The 23,338-nt window shown below is 40.3% G+C and overlaps 1 protein-coding gene across 1 annotated transcript in view; it reads right to left on the bottom strand.

The window, feature by feature from the left end:
- CDYL (chromodomain Y like) overlaps positions 1-23,338 on the bottom strand; it is a 170,465-nt gene that overhangs the window by 14,627 nt on the left and 132,500 nt on the right. The gene's annotated exons all lie outside the window — the stretch shown is intronic.

The raw sequence follows: 23,338 nt of genomic DNA, 5'->3' as shown, positions 1-23,338 counted from the left end.
TACAGAATATGTATGAGAGAAGGTGGAAATTATACCTATATGGATAATAGGGGGAATACTAAAAGTCAGATAACCAACACTGAATTCTTAGAAGAATCATTTTATTGCTGATACAACAAAGTGTAAAAAAGTACAGACACATACGCAGAGAAAATATAAAAAAGTACACAAGCACAAACATGTGTTGACTCAGTGTACTTTTCAGTGTTGACTTTTAGTGATCATGTAAATCTTCTCCAGGGTGATCTGTTCCCAACTTGGCCCTTCAGATCTCCCAACAGTGCACCCATCTCTATTGTAATCAAGTCCATATACCTTACTACTAGTGTCCTCTTCTTTTTCTTTCTACATTTTTTCAGCATTATACACTACTCAAGGGAGTGGGGTCTTTATATAATGCATATCAGGGCTTGGGGCCTGGATCTGGCCTACGAGGTACTTAGATTTGGCCCACCGGGCTGCCATGAAAACAGCAAAGGATGGGCCAGCGGTATTTCTGTCAGCGAAAATGGGCTCCCGAGCTCCATTTTCAGCTGCCCCGGCCTCCTGTAACCCTTTGCCAGTGAAAAACAGAGCTCGGGAGGGCAGAGATGTTAATCTGAAGACCTATATATATATACAAATATGCCACTGAAACTGGAAATTTTGCCTTGCATTTATAAACTTTTCATATTTCATAGCTGCCATATTTTTAGTTTTGCTATTTCATAATCAATTTTAAAAATGTATGTTAAAAGACACTTTACAGATTCAAAAAAACGAAAGATTTAAAATATGCTCCATGATTCCACTGTGATTCAGGCTTCTGGGGAAAGATGGCCAATTGAAGACAGCTCCACAGACAAATGGAACTGATGATTTGCAGCTTTGTACAAAGGAGCCGAAGGAGATCAGCTCCCTCCCTTTGATCTTCTATGGATTAAACAGAATGACATGAGATTGCCTAAACTATTTCTCCTTATGTTTCTTTTCCTCACAAAAAGGCCACAGGACAGTAATCTTGAGGTGGGGGTGGGGAATTAGGAGATGGAGGAATTCACTATTTTTCTCCAGCCGCAAAGTGGAGACTTTCCAGGACACTACACTTCCTTTGCTAACTATTTTTGAAAACTAACAATGGATTTAAGGAAGTTAAGACACCTTTGGAATGACAAGTTTGGAAACACTGGACGAGTATGTTTTTAATCCTTAATATTAGAATATGATGATTTACTTTAAAAGTTTTATAATTTTTCAGAATTTAAATAGGAAAAGTAAGATAGGGTTTTGGGTACAGAAAATTCTAAGATTCCAAAAAATTAAGCTTTGGACTTTGAATATAAATATTTTGAAACTGTTTTTCCCCAAAGATCCAAGCCTATGGAAAAAAATTGCTTATCAGTTTGGAGTCAAACAAGAAATTTGTAATAAGGATTAACAACCACCCAAATGGATTGCAGAAAAAGACGACCCTGTATAAATAAAAAGGAAAAACAAAGATTGTAAAATTGGCTTATTCAATCAGGGATAAAATTGGATAAGTATTTATTCTGTATGATTCTGTTTTTCTTTAGTTAAACAGTAAGGAAGTTTAGAAAGATTCTTTTTATTAAAAAAAACACCGGTCTTGTTATAATTTAGTTTTTAATTTTAGTTTTTTGTTTGTATTAGGATAGTGGGATTATTTTATACATGTGAAATGTCAATGTGCTTACAGGGTGGAGATATAGAATATGCATTTGAAGATAAACTATTATTTGGAATATCCTGCATTGTATTTTGTCTTTTATAAAGCGGAAATTGTCTCTTTTTGTCATGACACTTTTAGGGAATTCTTTATACCTGTCACAAAGTGGGTGGGGACTTGTTTTCTGGGAACAGCTGTCTTTATACATTTATTTTTCTTGCAATCCTTTTTTTCTTTCTTTCTCTTTCTATTAAAACATTTAATAAAGTTATTTAGAAAAATAGCTAGACTGAGATCCTACTTTCCAACGTATTACATAATTATGTAGACTTGCTAATCTTGTCCTCCTCCACTTCTTCCTGCTCTTTTGGTCTGATACGCAATCTGCAGTGCAATGCCTAAAATGAAAACAGAACAATCTGTTCCATCTCAGACTACACCGTGATGGGAAATCTGGTTAACAGCTCAAGACAAAAGCAAATCAAACAACCAGAAGAAGAGAAGTTCAGGCTGGCAAGTTTAAACCAGCATTTGATTTCCTCACAAACTAGTTGCCACATATTTTGCAATTCAGTCCTAGAAGAAATTGTCAAAACAGCCAAAGGACAGCAGTTTTTGATCCAAATTATTCTATCAAATATTGAGAATAATGTATTGAAAAGTAGCTAGTGTCTAGGGACTTGGGTTAAAAGATCCAGATGGTGATTAGTGGAATCACGAGTTAGGCTTGTGAGGTAGATCAGGTCAAGAATTGGGTCCAATAAGTACTATGGGAACTTGCTTCTAATAAGATTTGATAACAGCATTTTGAAAGGCTGAAAGAATTTCTCACTCACTTTCCCTTAAATGAAAGAGATTTGGGGTGAAATTATCCTTAGTTTCTGCCTTAGCCCTTTTTATTTTTCTAGACTAAGCTAATGTTTTCATAATGGTTGTTGCACAACTTTGTAAAGCTAAGGCTTTCCTTTTCTTGCAACAAAATTCTAGTCTGCCTACTCTAAGAATTTTATTATTTTATTTTTCCCCTTAAAATGGTGGAGGACTTAAGTATAAACTTGTTTTTGTTGCCCTGAAATGAGAGAAAAGTACCAAGTTTATTTTTTTTTAAGTGAAGCTGGGGAGGCATTAAGGGCTTCAAAAGAACTTTGGGGCAGCAAATTCACTGTCCCGCTTTAGGATATGGTTTAGGATAACTTGATTCAGAATAATAAAAATGAATCCCAAAAACTCTAAACAGGAATTAATACAATTTATACTTTCCACATATAGAGAAGACAGAGAACCAACTGAGTATCAATGACTGGAAATTTTATCTGTAATTCTGAAATTAAAAGTTAACAAAAAAGCATGTAAGAATAATTCAGATTGTCAGAAATATCATATGTGTATTTTACTTTTAATTTTTATAGTTAGCAAAAGAAATAGCCTCTTTTTTATGACAGATTGACAATTTTTCCACTGAAAATATGCCAATGCTAAAAATATGAAAAAGTATCTTGTGAATAAAGACATAAAAGTGGTAACTTATGGTAGCTTGAGAATAATAAATTTCAAATTACTGGACTAACTTAAATTCCCAGCTTGACAGACAAAGGAAGGATTGCACTCAGAAAACTGTATGATTAGTCATGAAATATAATAAGAATGATATCATCACATACAAGCACTTTTGTATACGTGCACTCCAATAAGTATATAGTTAGTCCCATTGGTTGAAATTGGATATTTTAACTATCCCTAGCACAACTGCAGGATATTTACTTCTATAATAGAAAATAAATACCGTATTTTTCAGAGTATAAGACACACCTTTTTCCCTCAAAAAAGAGGGTGAAAATCTGGGTGCGTCTTATACATCAAATACAGCATTTTTGGCCTCCCGAAACCCTGCCCCCTTCACCAAAATGACCATGCATAGCCTTTAGGAGGCTTTCAGGGTGCTCCTGGGAGCTGGGGAGGGTAGAAATGAATGAAAAATGTGCTGCTTTTTGTCCCCCCAGCCCCCAGGAAGCCTCCTAAAGACTATGCATGCCCTTTTTTTGACAAAAAAACAGGCCCGTTTTCGCGAAAAAACTGGCTGTTTTTTGCTCGTTTTTGCCCCCCCCCCTGTCCCCTGGAGCACTCTACAAGCCTCCTAAAGACTATGCATGCCCCCTTTTAAAACAAAAAACAGGCCTGTTTTCGTGAGGTCTGCAGAGTGCAATCAGTTTTTTTTTTTAATTTGCCTCTTCAAAATCTTGGTGCATCTTATACTCTGAAAAATACGGTATATTGTTTGATTTTACAGAAAATAAAGAAGATTATATAAAAAGATGCCTATGAGTGTGTGGGTTCCCATTTGAACTTTAAGAAAAGTAATCCTGCAGGATCAGACAGGTAATCCATACATGCTTCTTTCAATAATGGTGGCTTGTCACCATGAAATGTACATAGACCTCAAAGAGGATACTCTCAGGCATTTTATATTCTTAGTATTTGATTTTAATAAATACATATTCCTAAATATGACTTACAGTTGGTGAAATGTGTATCCGGTGTGAATTTATTTTGCTCTTTTAAATTGTCTGGTCTGTTTTCCTTTTGCATCATTGATCAAATACTTTTGAGATATTTTGAAGGAACATGGGAGTAAGTTAAGCTTTTAAAAAATTGATATTTAAGTAATTAGATGACCAAAAAACAACACATCACTTTAAAGATATGGCCTTTAATATACTGTATTACATCGCCATTAAGCACCCAGTTTCTTTTTTTAGAATATAAGTCACAGATGTATAGGAGCTTGTAGGAACTTCTCTGAGTCCTACAATTTCTCCCAGCAGCATACTTCCAATAAACTTCCCTAATTTCGTTGATTCAGTTTTCACTGCCAAACAATTTTGGCCATGGTTACTATCTGAAATCTGACTCTTCAGTGGCATTTTTTTGCTCACATTTATCTTTGTTCTCAAAAAGGTGGGAGTACAGCATTTAAGTAGCTGTTTTCAGTAAAGACAGTTCTCTATGCATCCATCTTCGCAGAAAATAACGGAATGCCTTAACAGATTTTGAAATACACAAAATAAGCAAAATATAATATTTACTTTGGATTTGAAATATGTTCAGACAGCTAGATTTTACTTTAATATTCATATTCACCGTGCTTGCAGGAAACATGTAGTTACATATTTCCGTTTCTAGAAAAGTAGACACTAGTTCAAAGCATATCCCCATAGATTCCATGTATCTATGCCAATCTATGCCACATACTCTGCCAAGGAGGAGCCTGAGGACCTCAGAATGCCAAGTGGCTGGTCTGATTGTTGTCTCCAGGGGATGGGGAGTTATTAGTTTTTGTTCTTGGGTTTTATCCTTGTAATCATACATACTCTGTAGCTCTCCACTCACTCCTTCCCAAAAGCTTGCAGGTACCCATGCATACAGAGGCATGTTCAGAGTGATGTATGACTTACAAAAAATGTAGTGTATTCATATTAAGTGCCCTCACAGAATTTTGCACAATACTGAATATTAGTTGTCAGTGATTTCTTAAGCTTAAGTGGGTCTTAAGCTTAATACGAAAGGAGCGGAGGTCAGAGGTATTCCTAATATCCGGAGGGAGGTCATTCCACAGGGCTGGGCCCGCCACGGAGAAGGCTCTACTCCTAGGCGCCGCCCCCCGACACTGTCTAGTGGACGGCATCTGGAGGAGGCCCTCTCTGTGCGAGCGAATTGGTTGCAGGGATGTATGGGGCAGAATACGATCCTGCAAGTAACTAGGTCCTGAGCCATGGAGCGCTTTAAAGATTGTTATCAAAACCTTGAAACGCACCCGATAGACCACAGGAAGCCAGTGCAGCTCGCGCAGGAACGGTGTCACATGGGAGTACCTAGTACTCCCCATAATTACCCGCGCGGCTGCGTTCCGGACCAACTGTAGCCTCCAGGTGCATTTCAAGGGAAGCCCCATGTAGAGAGCGTTACAGTAGTCCAAGCGAGACGTCACCAGCGCATGAGTGACTGTGCGTAAGGCGTCCCGGTCCAGTAGGGGGCGCAATTGGCGCACCAGGTGAACCTGGTGGAACGCCCCCCTTGCCACGGCTGTCACATGGTCATCCATGGACAGCCGGGCATCCAGGAGGACGCCCAAATTGCGCGCCCTCTCCACGGGGGCAAGTTGAATGCCCCCAATGGCCAATGATGAAATTAATTGGCTGAACCGGGGAGCTGGTACCCACAGCCACTCCGTCTTGGAGGGGTTGAGCTTGAGTCGGTTGTCATCCATCCAGATCCGTACGGCTTCCACACACCAGGACATCACTTCGATGGCCTCGTTGGGGTGGTTCGGGGTGGAAAAGTACAGCTGAGTATCATCAGCGTACAGATGGTATCCCACCCCGAAACCACGGATGATCTCACCCAGCGGCTTCATATATGTGTTGAACAGGAGTGGCGAGAGGACCGACCCCTGTGGCACCCCACAAGTAAGGGGGCGTAGGGTCGACCTCTCTTCTCTTGTCAGTGATTTATCAGATAAGAAACTTTGAATATATTTGTCAGAATAGGGATACTACACCATATCTGGAAAATATTGTTATCAGCAACTTGAAAGTTGTGTTTGGAGAGATAAATTTCCACACTTACTCTAGACCAAAATGTTTTAGCTACACTTGAAGACAAACAAGGAATTAAGTTTTATCCTTTCTATTCCAGTATAGCAGTCTTATAAATATGCTGGCGATTACAACCATGCTCTTTTCCATCATCCTTCCTTCTATTTTTGCTAGCATTTTAACAGTGTTCTGTTTTACAACTTTGTTTTGTTAATGTGTTTTCTTTTGTTTGTTCCTTAGATGATTAGCAGAACTGCTTCAGGTGGAAGCTGTATATTGAAAAACAGATGACAGAAAGTCATGGCGGTTGGATCCAAAGAACCATAGCAGAAAGAAAACACTACTATTCCTAAATGCATTGTAACTGCATTAGACAGGTTCTAAATTCATTTGTGTCTTCCTCTATAGCAGATGTGGGGCTATATACATGGCTGGCTCAGGAATTCTGGGAGTTGAAGTCCATAAATCATAAAAGGGTCATAAAAGGCCCACCCTTGCTCCAGAGGAACCTTTACAAGTAAAAGATTCTTGAATATAGTTTTCTTTTTCATCCATAACATTTTGCATGAAGTACAGAACAGACCACTGAAAACAGAAGGCATTTTCCACATAAAGGAGGACATTTCCTAATCAAGCCTTAGGAGTATAGTTTAATTTAAGCACCTGCTGATTCCAAACCTACTCTGGATGATGTAAAATAAGGCCAAAAGAAAATTGTTGAGTAAGGAAAATACTTATCTTGATAGAGACATGCAAGCTTCCTTATGAAAGCGACAAGGGGTAAAAAATAATAATAAGCCCCCAACAGACAGGTAGCCTTTGTAAGCGGTTCAGACAGAAGTCTTCTCTAATTCACGGACGTATATGGAGGGAGGAAGAAATACAGCACAATCAGACTTGCAAGACTATGTCATTATAGCTTTCTTGGTTCGATCTATGAGGCTGACAAAATAGGAAGTACAATATAATAATCACAAGTTGTCCTTGAGTTAGACAGCAATTGGGCCTGGGCTTGTCATTGTTAAGGAATGCAGTTGTAAAGGGTGATGCCACAAGGCTGCATCATTTATCAGTGGTAATCCCGGAAGTCCCCGACGCCATCATAAATCCAGAACATGCAGTCTTTAAGTTGGAAGCTGCAGGAGTCCCAGATAAGGAGTGTGAAGGTACACGTGTGGGAAATGGGGGGGGGGGCTGGAAAGCCAGGGGAGGCATTGAGAAGCAGCATCAAAGAAAACTGGGGACAGAGAGGAGTATATTCCTTCCCTCAGCATGAGGGGAAAGTTCTGTTTCCCTCAGACACAGCCAAGATTCAGAAAAAGCAAACAGTCAAAAAGCCCAATCAGGAACAAATAAGGAGAAAAGATGAAGGAAAAGTACAGATTTTTTGACACAACAGAAATAGAAAACAGAACCTAAAATAGAAAATAATTAAAATAGACAAGTGTTTTATTATTAAGATTCATTTCTACAATAGCTGTTTATAATTTGCAATTCCTTTTCTTTTACTTGTAAACAATCTTTTTGTAAAAATAAAAATCTTTCCCCACAGGGAAGATGCGAAACCCCAACCAATCGTCCAAGTTTCCGTTACGTGGTGACTTTTGAGTGCGGTTGGTTAAACATGCAAACAAAAAAAAACCCGTGTGTCATAAGCACACCACAAACAATCTGACAGGGGCCCCAATCATCCGAACCCAAGGCCTGAGTAAATAACTAGGGCTTTCTGGAACATCATCCAGGTAAGACCCTCATGGAAATTAGGAGGAATCTCATTTCAGAATGAAGGTGAGAAGAGAGAAGTCATATTTTTTGGGTCGCAATTGATAAATTTAATTGAAGAAGAATCAGCAATACATCAACTCTCTTGTATTAAACGTGGCTGATACCACAGGTAGATAGGCAGAACCTCAAGTAGCCAGGCTCTATTTCAGGCAGAACTTGGTAGGTCATAAGTAATATTTTGAATCACGATTTTGAAGCATAGTGGCAATACTATGACATCTTCCTATCATAGCTTACCAAGCGCTTTTGGGCAGTGTTCTAGGTGGAGTAAAAAGTATTTGCCAGTCCAGTACTAATCCCATATGCAAGTGGAAAACTGAAAAACTGTTCCTTAAAAGCTGTAGGGAAATTTGACATCTGAACAGTAGGTATATGCATATATCTAATATACAAATATATCTCACAATGCTGGACCTCTTTGAGTGTACAGATATGTCACTTAGGTTACCTAATCAGTAAAAACAAACATTTATTATTCTCCTAGAATGAACACTAAAAAAATGAACACTTATGGTCAACTACATGAGCATTAAAAATGGTGCACACATTTGGAATTTAAGAGAAGGGACTCACAATAGATATTGTGGTAGAGGTAACCAATCACAAATTATCATTTTCTAGGTGAAAATTGGTGTGTTTCTGGGAGAACAAATTGCCTTAGTATAAAAAGGGATGCATGCGGGTGGGTGGGACAGGGTTGGTCTCCAAATAACAATGTCAATAATGAGTAATATTCTTTTGCCACAAAGGAAAATTATATGGAGTTCATAGGAAACAAGCATAGCTACATGCAAACAAAAACAAGCAAAATACATACACAACATTAAAAAGCCAGTTCATTAAAAAAACTGAAGCAAAATATGACATGTAGCCAAAATAAGTAAATAAGTAATTTGCTTCCTCGAGATCTACCTATCTAGAAGAGATTTCAATTATTGAAGAAAAACAGAATAAATCACAAACATGACAATACACTTAAATGGCCATAATGGGAATAGATGGGAAGTGGAAAGCAACTAAGCTGTACTTTGATGACTGGAAGTATAACTAAATCACACTAAAACTGATAATTCTCACCAGTTTAAAAAAAAGGTCAAGTTAAATTTACAAAACAATTACAATATTTTTTTTTCAAAATATCAATAGCGAATTGAAAACAGTTCCACATGGCTGGACAGAATTAAATGAGAGGAGTATTTTTTTACTTAAAAGAAAATAGGGAGTAATGAACCCTGGGAAGAAGTTAGGGACATGTTAAAACAGATAAAGAAGTATACAATAAATTCAAAGCAAACCTTCTGAAACATACATAATTACAGATGCTAAAACAGCATTTACAGTGATATAAGAGGCGGTTAAAAAAAAAGAGATTAAGACCAAAATAGAGGAGTGAAATGAAATATAATTTTGCAGAAAGTGAAATATTTTTGAGGAAAAGTTGGAATGCAATAATAAAAATAAATAAATTAACAAAAGGTCAGCCATGTAACACTGACTATACTGATCATTCACTATTTGTGCATCATTTTTAGATTTTTTTGATCCTGTCTTTATTATTTCTATAAATAACTTAAGATGGCGAATGTATCTAATATTCCTTCCTCCTCTTATTTCCCCACAACATTAACTCTGTGAGTGAGTTGGGTTGAGAGAGAGTGATTGGTCCAAAATCACCCAGCCGATTTTTCATGCCTAAATTGATATCATTTTGTTGAGTGAAAAGACATATTCATAATTAATACATAATCAATTTATTTCAATGTGCACTTAAAATGGGAATTAGTAAGGTAACAGAATAGCAAAATTTCTCTTCCACTACCACCACCTCCTTCTCTTATATTCAGATACAAGCTGTATGCTATTATACAAATAATGACCAATCCTATTTCAGGCAACATTTCTTCTTCATAAAAAAACGTTCATGTGCACAAATGATACATGGTGAGATCTTTAGAAAATGGGACATATATCATTGCGCTATAGAAAAACTAGCGAATAAATCCTACACTCATACTGATAAATAAAAAAAGAAAAATTGGGCATGCTATCTATCCATCAAAGAACACATTTTTATTATTGTGTAACCAATCTGAATTATGAAAGAGAATAGGCCATGGGTTTAAAAAAATATAGAAATATCTTCTTACAGAAAATAACAAGCACACATTATAAAAAATGTTAATAGTAGGCAAACCCTAACAATAGTAAAAATAGCCATAAATATTTATTTCTTAGCCGCACCCTCTCCCGAAGGACTCGGGGCGGCGTACAATGAAACATATGAAATAAATATGTGGACAAAACAAACATATAAGAGAGACATATACCGGGACACACACAAGGAGGAGGTCGGCTGATAAATAAAAACAATTAAAATACAGTATTTAAAAACCCCTAGATAATTAAATATAATTAAAATACCCAGTTAAAAACCCGTCAGGAGCGATATGGTTAGATCAAAGTTGAGCCAGGCCAGCTGCTTGGAATAGGTGGGTCTTAAGCTTAATACGAAAGGAGCGGAGGTCAGAGGTATTCCTAATATCCGGAGGGAGGTCATTCCACAGGGCTGGGCCCGCCACGGAGAAGGCTCTACTCCTAGGTGCCGCCCCCCGACACTGTCTAGTGGACGGCATCTGGAGGAGGCCCTCTCTGTGCGAGCGAATTGGTTGCAGGGATGTATGGGGCAGAATACGATCCTGCAAGTAACTAGGTCCTGAGCCATGGAGCGCTTTAAAGATTGTTATCAAAACCTTGAAACGCACCCGATAGACCACAGGAAGCCAGTGCAGCTCGCGCAGGAACGGTGTCACATGGGAGTACCTAGTACTCCCCATAATTACCCGCGCGGCTGCGTTCCGGACCAACTGTAGCCTCCAGGTGCATTTCAAGGGAAGCCCCATGTAGAGAGCGTTACAGTAGTCCAAGCGAGACGTCACCAGCGCATGAGTGACTGTGCGTAAGGCGTCCCGGTCCAGTAGGGGGCGCAATTGGCGCACCAGGTGAACCTGGTGGAACGCCCCCCTTGCCACGGCTGTCACATGGTCATCCATGGACAGCCGGGCATCCAGGAGGACGCCCAAATTGCGCGCCCTCTCCACGGGGGCAAGTTGAATGCCCCCAATGGCCAATGATGAAATTAATTGGCTGAACCGGGGAGCTGGTACCCACAGCCACTCCGTCTTGGAGGGGTTGAGCTTGAGTCGGTTGTCATCCATCCAGATCCGTACGGCTTCCACACACCAGGACATCACTTCGATGGCCTCGTTGGGGTGGTTTGGGGTGGAAAAGTACAGCTGAGTATCATCAGCGTACAGATGGTATCCCACCCCGAAACCACGGATGATCTCACCCAGCGGCTTCATATATGTGTTGAACAGGAGTGGCGAGAGGACCGACCCCTGTGGCACCCCACAAGTAAGGGGGCGTAGGGTCGACCTCTCTTCTCCTGCCAACACACGCTGCGTCCGGTCAGAAAGGTAGGAGCCGAACCACCGCAAAACGGTGCCCCGGACCCCCAACCCCTCCAGCCGGCGCAGCAGGATACCATGGTCGATGGTATCAAAAGCCGCCAAGAGGTCTAATAGGACCAGGATAGAGGAACAACCTCTATCTCTGGCCCTCCAGAGATCATCCACCAACGCGACCAAGGCCGTCTCCGTGCTGTGACCGGGGCGGAAGCCGGACTGGCGCGGGTCTAGATAATCATTTTCCTCCAGATGTCGTGGAAACTGGTAGGCCACCACACTCTCTACAACCTTCGCCAAAAAGGGAAGGTTGGAGACAGGACGATAATTGGCCAGCTCCGTAGGGTCCAGGGAAGGCTTCTTAGAATAGAATAGAATAGAATATTTATTTCTAAGCCGCGCCCTCTCCCGAAGGACTCGGGGAGGCGTACAATAAAACAAATAAAATACAAAGTACAATACAATACAAATCTGGACAGGACATACATATAACAAGGACGTATATAAAACGTATACAAAATGTATACAAGGAGGAGGTAGGCTAATAGCTAAAAAACAATTAAACAATTAACAATTAAAACAATTAAAAAGTCACAATATTTAAAAACCCCGATAAATAAATTCTATTGAATTACATTAATAGGCGGCCGGGAGAGACCCCTCGCTCAGCGAAGCATTCACTAGGCCCAGGAGCCAGTCTCGTGTAACCTCCCAGGATGCCAGTACAAGCCAGGAGGGGCACGGGTCCAATAAACATGTGGTGGGTCGCAGTCGTCCACGCAATCTGTCCAAATCCTCGGTGGCAACCAAGTCGAACTCCTCCCAGATCGATTCCTCAAGACTCGCCATGGACGTCTCCATTGGACCACTGACAGGAACCCAATCTCTCCGGATTTGAGCGATTTTATCCTGCAGATATTTACCAAATTCCTCTGCCCTGCCCTGTAGGGGGGCCTCCCGCGGCCTCTGAAACAAGAGGGAGCGGGACACCCGAAATAGGGCAGCAGGGCGGTTCTCCGCGGATGCAATGAGAGTGGCACAATATTGGCGTTTGGCCACTCTCAATGCCACAAGGTACGTCCTTAAATGGGCTCGTGCCTGTGTTCGATCAAATTCGGAGCGAGAGGATCTCCAACGACTCTCTAGACGTCTCTTGCGGCATTTCATCACCCTTAGCTCCTCGGTAAATCAAGGGGCTAGGGTGGATCGTTGCTGCCGGAGAGGCCGCAAAGGCGCCACCTGGTTCAAGGCCCCGGTAGTTGCATTATTCCACGCAACTACCAGGTCCTCTACCCGGGGGCGGGTCAAGGTTACAGGAGGTGGCCCAAGCTCCGTCTGGAACCTATCAGGTTCCATCAGGCGCCTGGGGCGGAACCATCTGGAACTTTCCGGTTCCGCCTCCCCGCAGCGGGAGGTAGCACCAGGGAAGTCAAGACGAAGGAGTGAGTGATCTGACCATGACAGGGGAGTGATGGTTAAGTCCCCTCCTCCCAGATCACTCAGCCACTGGCCAGAGACAAAAACAAGGTCCAGAGTGTGTCCTCCCTCGTGTGTTGGGCCCTGAATCATTTGAGTCAGGTCCATGGCTATCATGGAAGCCATGAACTCCCGAACTCCCTCTGATGCTTCTCCCATCGATGGCAGGTTAAAATCCCCCATCACTAAAAGTTTGGGGGTCTCAACCGCCACCGATGCGATCAGCTCGAGGAGTTCGGGCAGGGCCGCTGATGTATAGCGAGGAGCCAGGTATACTATCAGCAGGCCCAACTGTCTCCCAGGCCCCCATTTCACAACAAGGGATTCACATCCGGACGTCTGTGGCACAGTAGACTCCCTCGGCTCTAAGTCCTCCCGAATAATTGCTGCCACCCCGCCGCCCCTTCCCTGGGCCCGGGGCTGGTGAAATGCTCGGTAGCCTGGTGGGCACATTTCCACGAGGGGAAGACCTCCCTCGTGGCCCAACCAGGTCTCCGTTATTCCCGCGAGGTCCGGCTCCCCCTCTAAAATTAGATCGTGAATGAGGGGGGCCTTGTTAACAACGGACCTCGCATTGCATAACAGCAGCCTCAGGCCTTGGGTCTGTAACTCTTGACCACCTAGAACGCGGGGGTTGGTACAAGCGACCGGGTGTAACCAGCAACCACGGTCTCCCAACCGACTGTAAGTTCTTAAACTGTCCTCGTATCTGCCCCTCCCTGCGACCGTTGGAATTAAAGAGCCCTGTATAGGAATGGTGTCCTCCCCCTCCTCCTCCCTTCCGCCCCTTCTGCTCGCGACCACACCTGGGGGCCCGGCTCTCACATCGCTCCTGATCTGACCCACCCGCCCCACAACTCCTGAGACCCCACCCCTACAAATTTTTTAAAAACAACTGACTAAAAACCCCCTGAGTCTCCGCTTCCTCCACCTCTCGGGATTAATAAATCCGTCATCAAGGTGGGCCCTCGAAAGGGCGGAGGGCCACACCTGCGAGAGGGGGGACTCTCGCAGTAGGATCAGGTCTGACCTTAAATACATAAAGTGTTAAAAGAGTTCGTCGTCGGTGTAAGGTACTGGTGCGATTAAGCACTAGCAATGAACCCCAGGTCGAGGTTATAACAGAGCAACCCTGTAAAGTATACGCAGCGTGCGATAGATAAAGCAACCACACTGAATAATGGATAGTAAAGTAACAAAATAAACTTTACTTTTTGAAGAATATAGCAAAATCCATAAACACAGCCAAAAAGTCATACACAGAAAAAACAGTCCAATACTACCAAGATAACTTGGATACAAGTAGCAAATAACTTACACACAGTAAGTAGTAGCAACAGTAGTAACAGTTAGACAGCAGTTATCATACATCAATCAAGAGAGAGAGAGAGAGAGCAACAACATCAGCTGCGATTTAAATGCTGTAATCTACTAATTAGCAGAGCTCCTCTCTTAAAGATACATAACATGCCTTGTGCAATATATTGTCTACCCAACTTGTTGGTTACACCCTAACAGTCGGGGCTTAGGGTCTGTGCTGAAGATGTCATAATCCAGTAAAAATTTGAAGAGCATGGTTGCAGCAAAACAGAATAGTCCAGTCATTAGACTTAGATGGGGGGGTGATGGTAATAGGTTGGTTAGATGACAATCAAGAGGTGGGGGCGGTGGGTGGTAGGTGGCAAATGGCAAGGGGTAGTTGGACTGTAGTTGGAATAGGCAGGGGGCAGATGGTCAATCAGCAGTGAATCATATAGGGTAGGAAGAAGTCCTCTAGGGCTCACGCAGATGGAATCCGGGGCAGTTGTTAATAAATAGTCAGCAGGGGGGGGTAGGTGGGGTGCAGTCAAGTGCACGATGACAAGGGCCTCCTGGCAATCCACCAACAAAGCTCCCCCCCCGGTCTCTATACAGCCTCCTGAATCATAGTCGTAGTCCTATTCCTACCAGGTCCTAGGCTTTTAATCCTGCCTTGGCCTGCAGCTGCGAATTTGGCCCCCAAACCACCATTCCAGGTCCCAACGCCCCTCCCACCGGCCTCCCATCGGCCTCCAGCTTCCTTCTCGGCCTACCCATCCATGAATAATTAATAATTAATAACCACAAATAAGATGTTTCTAGCAAATCATACACAATTACCTTACCAATTTCTAGCAAATCATACACAATTACCTTACCATTCAACAAAGCAAGGAACCTCTGAATTAGCTAAAGCAGCTTTCCTCAACCTTGGACTAAATTACCGTCCTCTCAACTTGGTATCACCTTTGGCTAAACTCTGTCTTTTTATCAGGCAAAACGTTAGTTAGAAAGTTCACTTGAATGAATTTTGCTCAGCACAAATTATTTCAAAATCAGTAGATTTCCTCAATTTTCTGTCCAAAGTTTTGTTTTACTAATATGAATGCTTTAGTTCCCGACTTACAACTGGTCTTTTTCCCAGAGTTTGTTCAGTGAATGCCATGGTCATTAAGGGAAGGCTTTCATTTGAATGGGTGGGTTTTTGCCAGAACCAGCAAAAAACATTGCACATCACAATCACATGTGAAGTCAAAGGAACAAAGAATGACACAAGGAGTTACTTCAGAGTAGTTTTTTTTTCTGCTGCTTGCCTGCAGACAGTGATCTTGTCAGACTGAAGTACTTATCTGCATAACTACTAGATGTACCGTGTGAACTGCTAGAAGGGGTCAGCCTTTACCATTTTTTTTTGCATACCAGATTCCAAGTTTGTCTTTTGTTTCCTGAGAAAAATCCCTTCTCTTCTGTGACTCTGGCCTACATTTCACCACATCAGTGACAGTAGAATGCCACAACCAGTCGTAAAGAGATCATTTACAATGGCCAGGGTTACTTGACGGCCTGTAAAAAGGACCCATTAATATGACTGTCATAAATTCAAGTGGTCATAAAACAACCAGTTATTAAGTGAGGACAATCAGGAGAAATATGAATTACAGTATATCATTAAAAACCAAAACTGATAGAATTTATTTCGGTTTTCATAATTTATTTTACAAATTGTGATTATTATTATATATGGAAGAATAATAGATAGTGATAAAATTATTTCAATGGAGGTAGGGAGGCACCCTAATTGGTTTCCAGAAACGTAGTTGCTACTAGCAATTCGACATCATAAAGAGAAATGCAAAAATTAATGGAACCATTTCACATAATTTTGCCGTTTCATACTACAAAATGGACCCTTGTTTATATATCAACAAAATCTGCAATCCTCCATATTTTGTTTCTTATAATTTCTGTGAGCAAGGATGCCAAGTACAATAATGTGTGCATGATTTCAAGTAATAATTATATTAAAAGAGTTTTAGTAGAATTTTCTGGAAATTATTTTCCAAGAAAAGGATGAGTGCACCAAGAGAGAACATGTATCAGATAAGAGAAATCAGACTCACAGATTAGTCTATGCAGCCTGAAAATTATCTTGAAACTGGGAAAAAGCACTTCCTAACAGAGTGCAATCAGAAAACTGCAGCAGATTACTTTAGGAGCAGATACATAAGATCTATCAAAATGAACTCAATTGTGGTATGGATGAAAGCAGTAATAGAATTTGCTGGCATCTATTTTTTTTCTGGTCAAAAATACGTATTAAAAAGTCATTTATGAGAGATGTACCAAAATGTGACTATGTTTCTGAAAGCTGCGCAGAAAAATAATCTTAACAGTTTTTTTTTAAAAAAAAACTACTTCAGAGAGATTTTCATTTAAAAAGTTGTCACATAGTAATTTATATTACAAAGAATTATATTTTAAATTTAAAACACAGAAGTTGAATAAATGGATTCTTGGAGAGCTAGATATCACAGCAGACACAGGGCTGCTGTCATAAGCAACCAACCCAAGTTGTGTAGGTTCTACTTTCATACAATAAATGGCTTTGAAGATAATATCATGATTTCAAGGCAGAGGGGTGGGGGAGGGAGGGCAGAGCAAGTGAGATAGGTATATTATCTGTCTCCCTGCTTCCAATTCTTCAACCAAGTTATTTATTTAGTACATGTTACAAAGATAATGGGTACCTATTACAGCTTACCATTTTCAGCAGCAACCTCTTATTGATCTCTCAGAGGATCAATGGATTAAGTCAAACAATACATATGCAGATTTGGTTTACCCAAGATAGTTTGGATCAGATTTCTGTTGCTAAACCAGGTAGTTCTTAAGTAAATTGTGCCTGACTTTATCACCTCTACTGCCACGGTTGTTAAGCAAATCACTGCAGTTGTTAAATGAATCACATGATTTTGGCTTTGCTTATCGGAAGCTGGCTGGGAAGATTGCAAGTGGTGACCACATCAACCTGGGACACTGCAATTATCATAAATACACCCAAGTTGTCAAGTGCGTAAATTCTGATCACATGATCATGGGGATTCTACAACAATCATGTGAGGACCAATCATAAATCATTTTTTTCAGTGTTGTTTTAGCTTTAAACAGTTGATAAACAAATGGTTGTAAGTCAAAGCAAACCCATATTCAGCACAAAAATAATTGTAATGTGGCCCTTAATATTATAAACAGGTGTGTTTATAATACAGGTAGTCCTCAACTTACAATGGTTCATTTAGTGACCATTCAAAGTTACCTTGGTACTGAAAACAGTGACTTATGACCATTTTTCACAGTTACCACCTTTGTAGCATGCCCATGATCATGTGATCAAAATTCAGAGGCTTGGCAACTGGTTCATATTTATGATGGTTGCAGAGTCCTGGGTTCATATGATCCCCTTTTGATGAGCAAAGTCAATGGGGAAGCCAGATTCACTTAACAACCGTGTTACTAATTTATCAACTGACTACAGTGATTCACTTAACAACGGAGGCAAGAAAGGTTATAAAATGGGGCAAAACTCACTTAACAAATGTCTCACTTAGCAATGGAAATTCTGGGCTCAATTGTGGTTGTAAGTTGAGGGCTACCTGTATTATAAACATACGTAGGTTAATCCTGTTACTAAAAGCATAAAACCATGAAACTGCTCTGAAGGGAATAAAAAAAAACTTCAAAGAAGTTCTGCAACCAGTATATAAAAATGAATTATGATAGATTTCTTACAATTGATAAGAAAATAATACATCTACTTTTCTGTAGAGGGCAACTGATATCAATTCTACACAGATTTTCTAACTTATATTTTGTTGCTGTGGCTTAAGTGGAACTTAAAAGATGATGACCGATATGGTCCACCTCATTTCCCATATACTTTTAAAAGTTCCCTCTCAGCCAGTGAAAGTATTGCCTAAATAAAATGTTGCATTCAGGGCATTTATGATTTAAAAAGCTGCCTTGTTTTAAACTTATCCCCATATCTATGGCTATAATAGTATATGTTTAGATTTGACCTTTAGCCAAGGCTTTGTATCTTAGATGAGAACCAGAAATATTTATTTTATTTTAATAAGGCGCTTGCAGGCTGCTTTTAAAAATAATATAGCAATACAGTCTGTCTGTCAGTCTGTCAGCCTGCCTGCCTACCTACCTACCTACCTACCTATCCATGCAGGTCTTGGCGTATTCGGATCTTTTCCCGTGTAAGGTTGAGAGTATCTTGGCGACGTTTTGACGAGGTCACCACTCATCATCTTAAGGCTGGTGCCTTCAGCTTCATGCTTGTGCGAACAAAGTGTGATTGGAGCTGCTATCTTTCTATAAATATTGGTGTGTGTGTGTGTGTGTGGAGTGCTGGCTTTGTCGCTGTAAGCAGGTTGGTTGGCTGTGTTGTTACATTTTGATTAGTTGGTGGAGTTGATGTATGCAGATTAGTCGGCTGTTTCGTAACATCCTATGTGGCTGAGGTACTAGTTGTGTGCCCATTAGTCTTTTGGGTTGTAACGACCTGTGTAATGGGCTATGTGATGACATCCTGAGCTCTAGTGTAGTGATATCCTGAGTCCTGTGCTGCAACAGCCTGGGAGGTTGGCTGCATTGTAACCTCCTGAGTTCTGTGATGTAATGTAACAACACAGCCAACCAACCCACTTACAGCAACAAAGTCAGCACTCCACACCCCCCCACCAATATTTATAGAAACAAGCATGAAGCTGAAGGCACCAGCCTGAAGATGGCGAGTGGGACCTCGTCGAAACGTCGCCAAGATGTTCTCAATCTTACACGGGAAAAGACCCGAATATGCCCACACCTGCATACCTGTACCTGTGAAAATCTATGAATGAATGAGAATACACACACACACACACACACATCCTAAGTGCACGTATGTATATAAGATATAATATATTTCTTTGTAATTTACACCCCCCCATGCAATTATCCAAACCAATAAATCCTTTGTAGTTTTGGTCATATCTAAAAATATTTTCAATACCAAACATTGATGGAATTAACTTTCCCTTTGCAGAAGGGGTCAGCATAGAAACAAAATTATATGAGTTCAATGATGAGACTATTTTTATACTTTTAACCCAGTAGAAAGCAAGGGGCCAGATTTATGGACAAAAGACTTGAGAAAAGTACAATTCAAGTTTTATATGCATCACAACTGTAAATGCACAAATGTGCACATGCATTATTTATACACAAGGCAACCAAGGCAATTCTACCCAGAAAGTATTCGGAGAACTTATCCAGTGCTCGCAACTTTATTCCCCCCACCCCAAATGTTTGGTTTATTGAAAAAAGATTAAAATATAAATCACCATTTAAAAGAAAACCACAACAAAAAAAAGACATTAACAAAAATGTCTTAAAAACTACACTTATACACATAACATCCTCCCTAATTAAATGTTGATTCATATAGTACAACAATTTTGGTTTTCCACCCCTTGCGAAACAAGCCAAATGAATTTAAACTGTTAAACTACTAAATTTACTTACAAATTGTGATCCTTATATTATGTAACAATATAAAAATAATAAAAATTGTGAACAGAAATAGGAGAAAGACATAGTTAAAGTTCCAAAACCCTCTGTTAACAAGCTGTTAATGTAATCAACTCATATAAAATTTACCATGACTTCAATCCCTAATTATCCCAAATATTAGCCTTAATTGGTCCTGGGTCAAATATGCAAGATTGTTTCTTCACACTATCTCTTATCAGTTCCTGATTGATTGAATACAATAGGTCCAATCACCAAAGCCAATCTATCTTCCCCCAAAATTCCAGATAAAATTGTTCCCCAATTAGATGCATTAAATTCCACTCTCCATCAAACACCTTAATGAAAAACAATTTGCCACTTGTCAACCCAGAGAATTCTCTGCTATTATACCGCTTTCAACTTTAAATTAACGCATGTGAAAGGGTTGAATGCAAAGATCATCTATGCTTAATTATTTTCTTTAAAAACACGGACAATATAACTAGGGAGGTACTGACTGCAGAAAGAGCACTATCAAAGAAGAGCAGTCAGAGGGAAAGAAAAGAAACTATACTTCATTCATACATTATAATAAAAGATCTAAGATGAGGGCAGTGTTTTCAATTCAACTCGTCCCTGGTTGCCTGTTTATACACAATGCATGACTTGGAAACTTCCATTAAAATAATAGCAGCGGAGTTGTGCTATAAGGTCTTCTCTTTTCAGATGCATGTGCTGCATCATGACACATCTACAAAAGGAACACAACTTGCATCATGATGATGCTTTTGTTTGCCAGTTTCCATCATCCAAGGAAAAGTCTAATAACAAGAATGTACATACATACATACATGCATACTATTTGACTTCTGTTCATCTAATCTAATTTTAAATATCTATTGGTATTTATTTAATCTTCAGACTTAGCAGCTATTTCAATGATCAAATAGTACTAAACATTAATAAAAATATTTCAAAGCTTATTGAGGTTTTATGTTACTATCCTATTCTACTACTCCAGAGGAAAACAGAGGTCAAAGCTTTTCTTTTTATTTTCCCCTTTATCCTATTTACACTATTTTTCTTTTCTCCTTTTCCTCTCTTATTTTCCTATAATCTTCATTTTTCTTAGTATATATGTATTTTATATTTTGATAAACTAACAAAATATTTGAAATCCAAAAAGCTTAATTGAAACATTGTTTTGGGCTCATCTTTTTATATTTTATACTAGCTGATAACCAGGTGTTGTCCAGGTATTTATTTATAGGGAGAAAATATCTGGACCAAATGTAATTTCTAATGTTGGATTTTCCCCCTTACCAGAGGGAGCCCCCTTGTGGAGTACTGTGAAGCCGTTACCATGGCAACTCCACTGCGCTGTATAGTAGAAGCCATTTTAAGGCAGTACAACAGGCTGTATCTTAACAGAACAACCACCCCCCCATCTTACCTCCACAATATTTTTCCAGAGAGTACTGTATTTTTTCGAGTATAAGATGCTCCGAAGTATAAGACACACCTAGCTTTTGGAAAGGAAAACAAGAGAAAAAAAAATCTGCCTCTGCCTCCCAGCAGTTTGCCTCCTGGCCCCAAACAGCAAACAGTACAGAAGGTATACACTGTGGTGTTACATTTCAGACTATATTTGTACAGATGCTGTTAAAATTGATGTGGCTTTCTGGAAGTATACATTATTCTCTGCTATTTAAAAGAAGATACAATAACACTGGGCCTCTTCAGATCAAGCATTTATTTTAAAAAGCTTCTTCATTTTGTTAAGTTGTTTAGAACAATAATAAAGCAGTTTTAAAAAAATAAGTCTCAGAATTTGAACATTCTATAGGCATTTATAGTTATTGATTTACCTCCTTGCAGCAAACAGCCTGTTTCAGTTTAGCCTGATTAGAAGAAGAAAAAATCTGCCTCCCAGCAATTTCCCTCATTGCAGCAAACAGCAACTTTCAATTTCAGTTTAAACCGGGCTCCCGGTGATCAGCTGTTTCAGGCTGCAGGGATTGCCATAGCCTATTGCCGCCTCCGCAAGCCCCATTTTTTTCTGTTTGCTGCAAGGAGGTAAATTGCTGAGTGGGTGGGGCTACATTCGGTGTATAAGACGCACACAATTTTCACCCTCTTTTATGGGGAGGGGGAAAGGTACGTCTTATACTCTGAAAAATATGGTAAGTCATCTATGTACCACGTTTGGCTGAAATTTCTCCAGGCGTTCCAGAATTATGCAAGAACACACACACACAGCCATTTATAGATAATTTATAGATAGATAGAGCATTCCAAGACAATATATTGTTTTAATATCTAAGTTAAATTTAAGTAAGACAGATAGATTTCCTTGCCTTACTCAGTTACTTTTGTGCAGTTTTTAACAAACCTTTAAAAACCCCATGTCAAATTTGCTTTTAGTTCTTACAGAAGCAAGGATAAAATTCTACAATTGGCTACACAATCCATGGCCCATGAGCCATACACAATCACTAAAGTTTCCTATTTCCTATCAAATAATTAAGCTATGTGCGTGATGGCGAACCTATGGGACACATGCCACAGGTGGCACGTGCAGCCATATTTGGTGGCATGCCAGCCATCAGCATGCGTGCACCTGCTGGCTGATTTTTGCCTTTCTGGAGGGCCGGGGAGGCTGTTTTTGCCCTCCCCAGGCTTCAGCAAAGCCTCCGGAGGCTGGGGAGGGTGAAAAACGGCTACAACAGGCCAACCGGAAGTTTGGAAACAATGTTTCCGGCATCCGGAGGGCCTCCAGGGGGCTGGGAAGGGGTCTCACGCACATGCACGGGGGCCTTGCACGCATGTGCTGGTGGGTGGGGAGATTGTGTGTACACGCCGTAAGAAAAAGGTTTGCCATCACTGTGCTATGTAATCAAATGATTCATTTTGCTGCTGCCACAATTCAACAGCTACCCCTTCATTCAAACTGCCTGCCTATCCTATTGCTCACCTCATTTTTACGGAACTATAATCTCCAGATTGTCCTTGCTTAGTATTTATGTCCTTTCATAGCTTTACTTTCCAAGTCTATCCAAAATACTATTGCCCTTTGCATAAAATGACGGGAAATAATGTTTATGTATGGGGCGAGGAAGAAGTGTGGCGTACTAGAAGGCAAGAGCACCCCACCACTTCTGCTTCCCTCCTCCTCTTCATTTTCATGAAGACATTAGAAGTACCACAGGTTAAGATTTCAGAAAGAGAAAAAGGTATGTCTAAGTACTCATAAGAGAAGGAGACTAGCAGTCCAAGACTGCAGCAGTCATCTGCATGTCTCTTTTGGATATAGCTGGTTTATACATCCTACTCTCTACTGGTGGACACTTTAGCATCAATGGCTGGGAATCAGAAAATAGGAAACAGTTGCAATATCAACAAAAATAATTAAATAAAAAAGGCCTTTTTAAATTTCTCTCATCCCTGAATCTCTGCTATGTTTACCATTGTTGGTACTGAACACAGCAATTGTCTAT

This window comes from Natrix helvetica (genome assembly GCF_964273705.1).
Source record: "Natrix helvetica genome assembly, chromosome: 4".
Taxonomy (NCBI): domain Eukaryota; kingdom Metazoa; phylum Chordata; class Lepidosauria; order Squamata; family Natricidae; genus Natrix; species Natrix helvetica.
The sequence above is the reverse complement of the archived record's forward strand: the minus strand, read 5'-3'. Positions and strand labels throughout refer to the sequence as shown.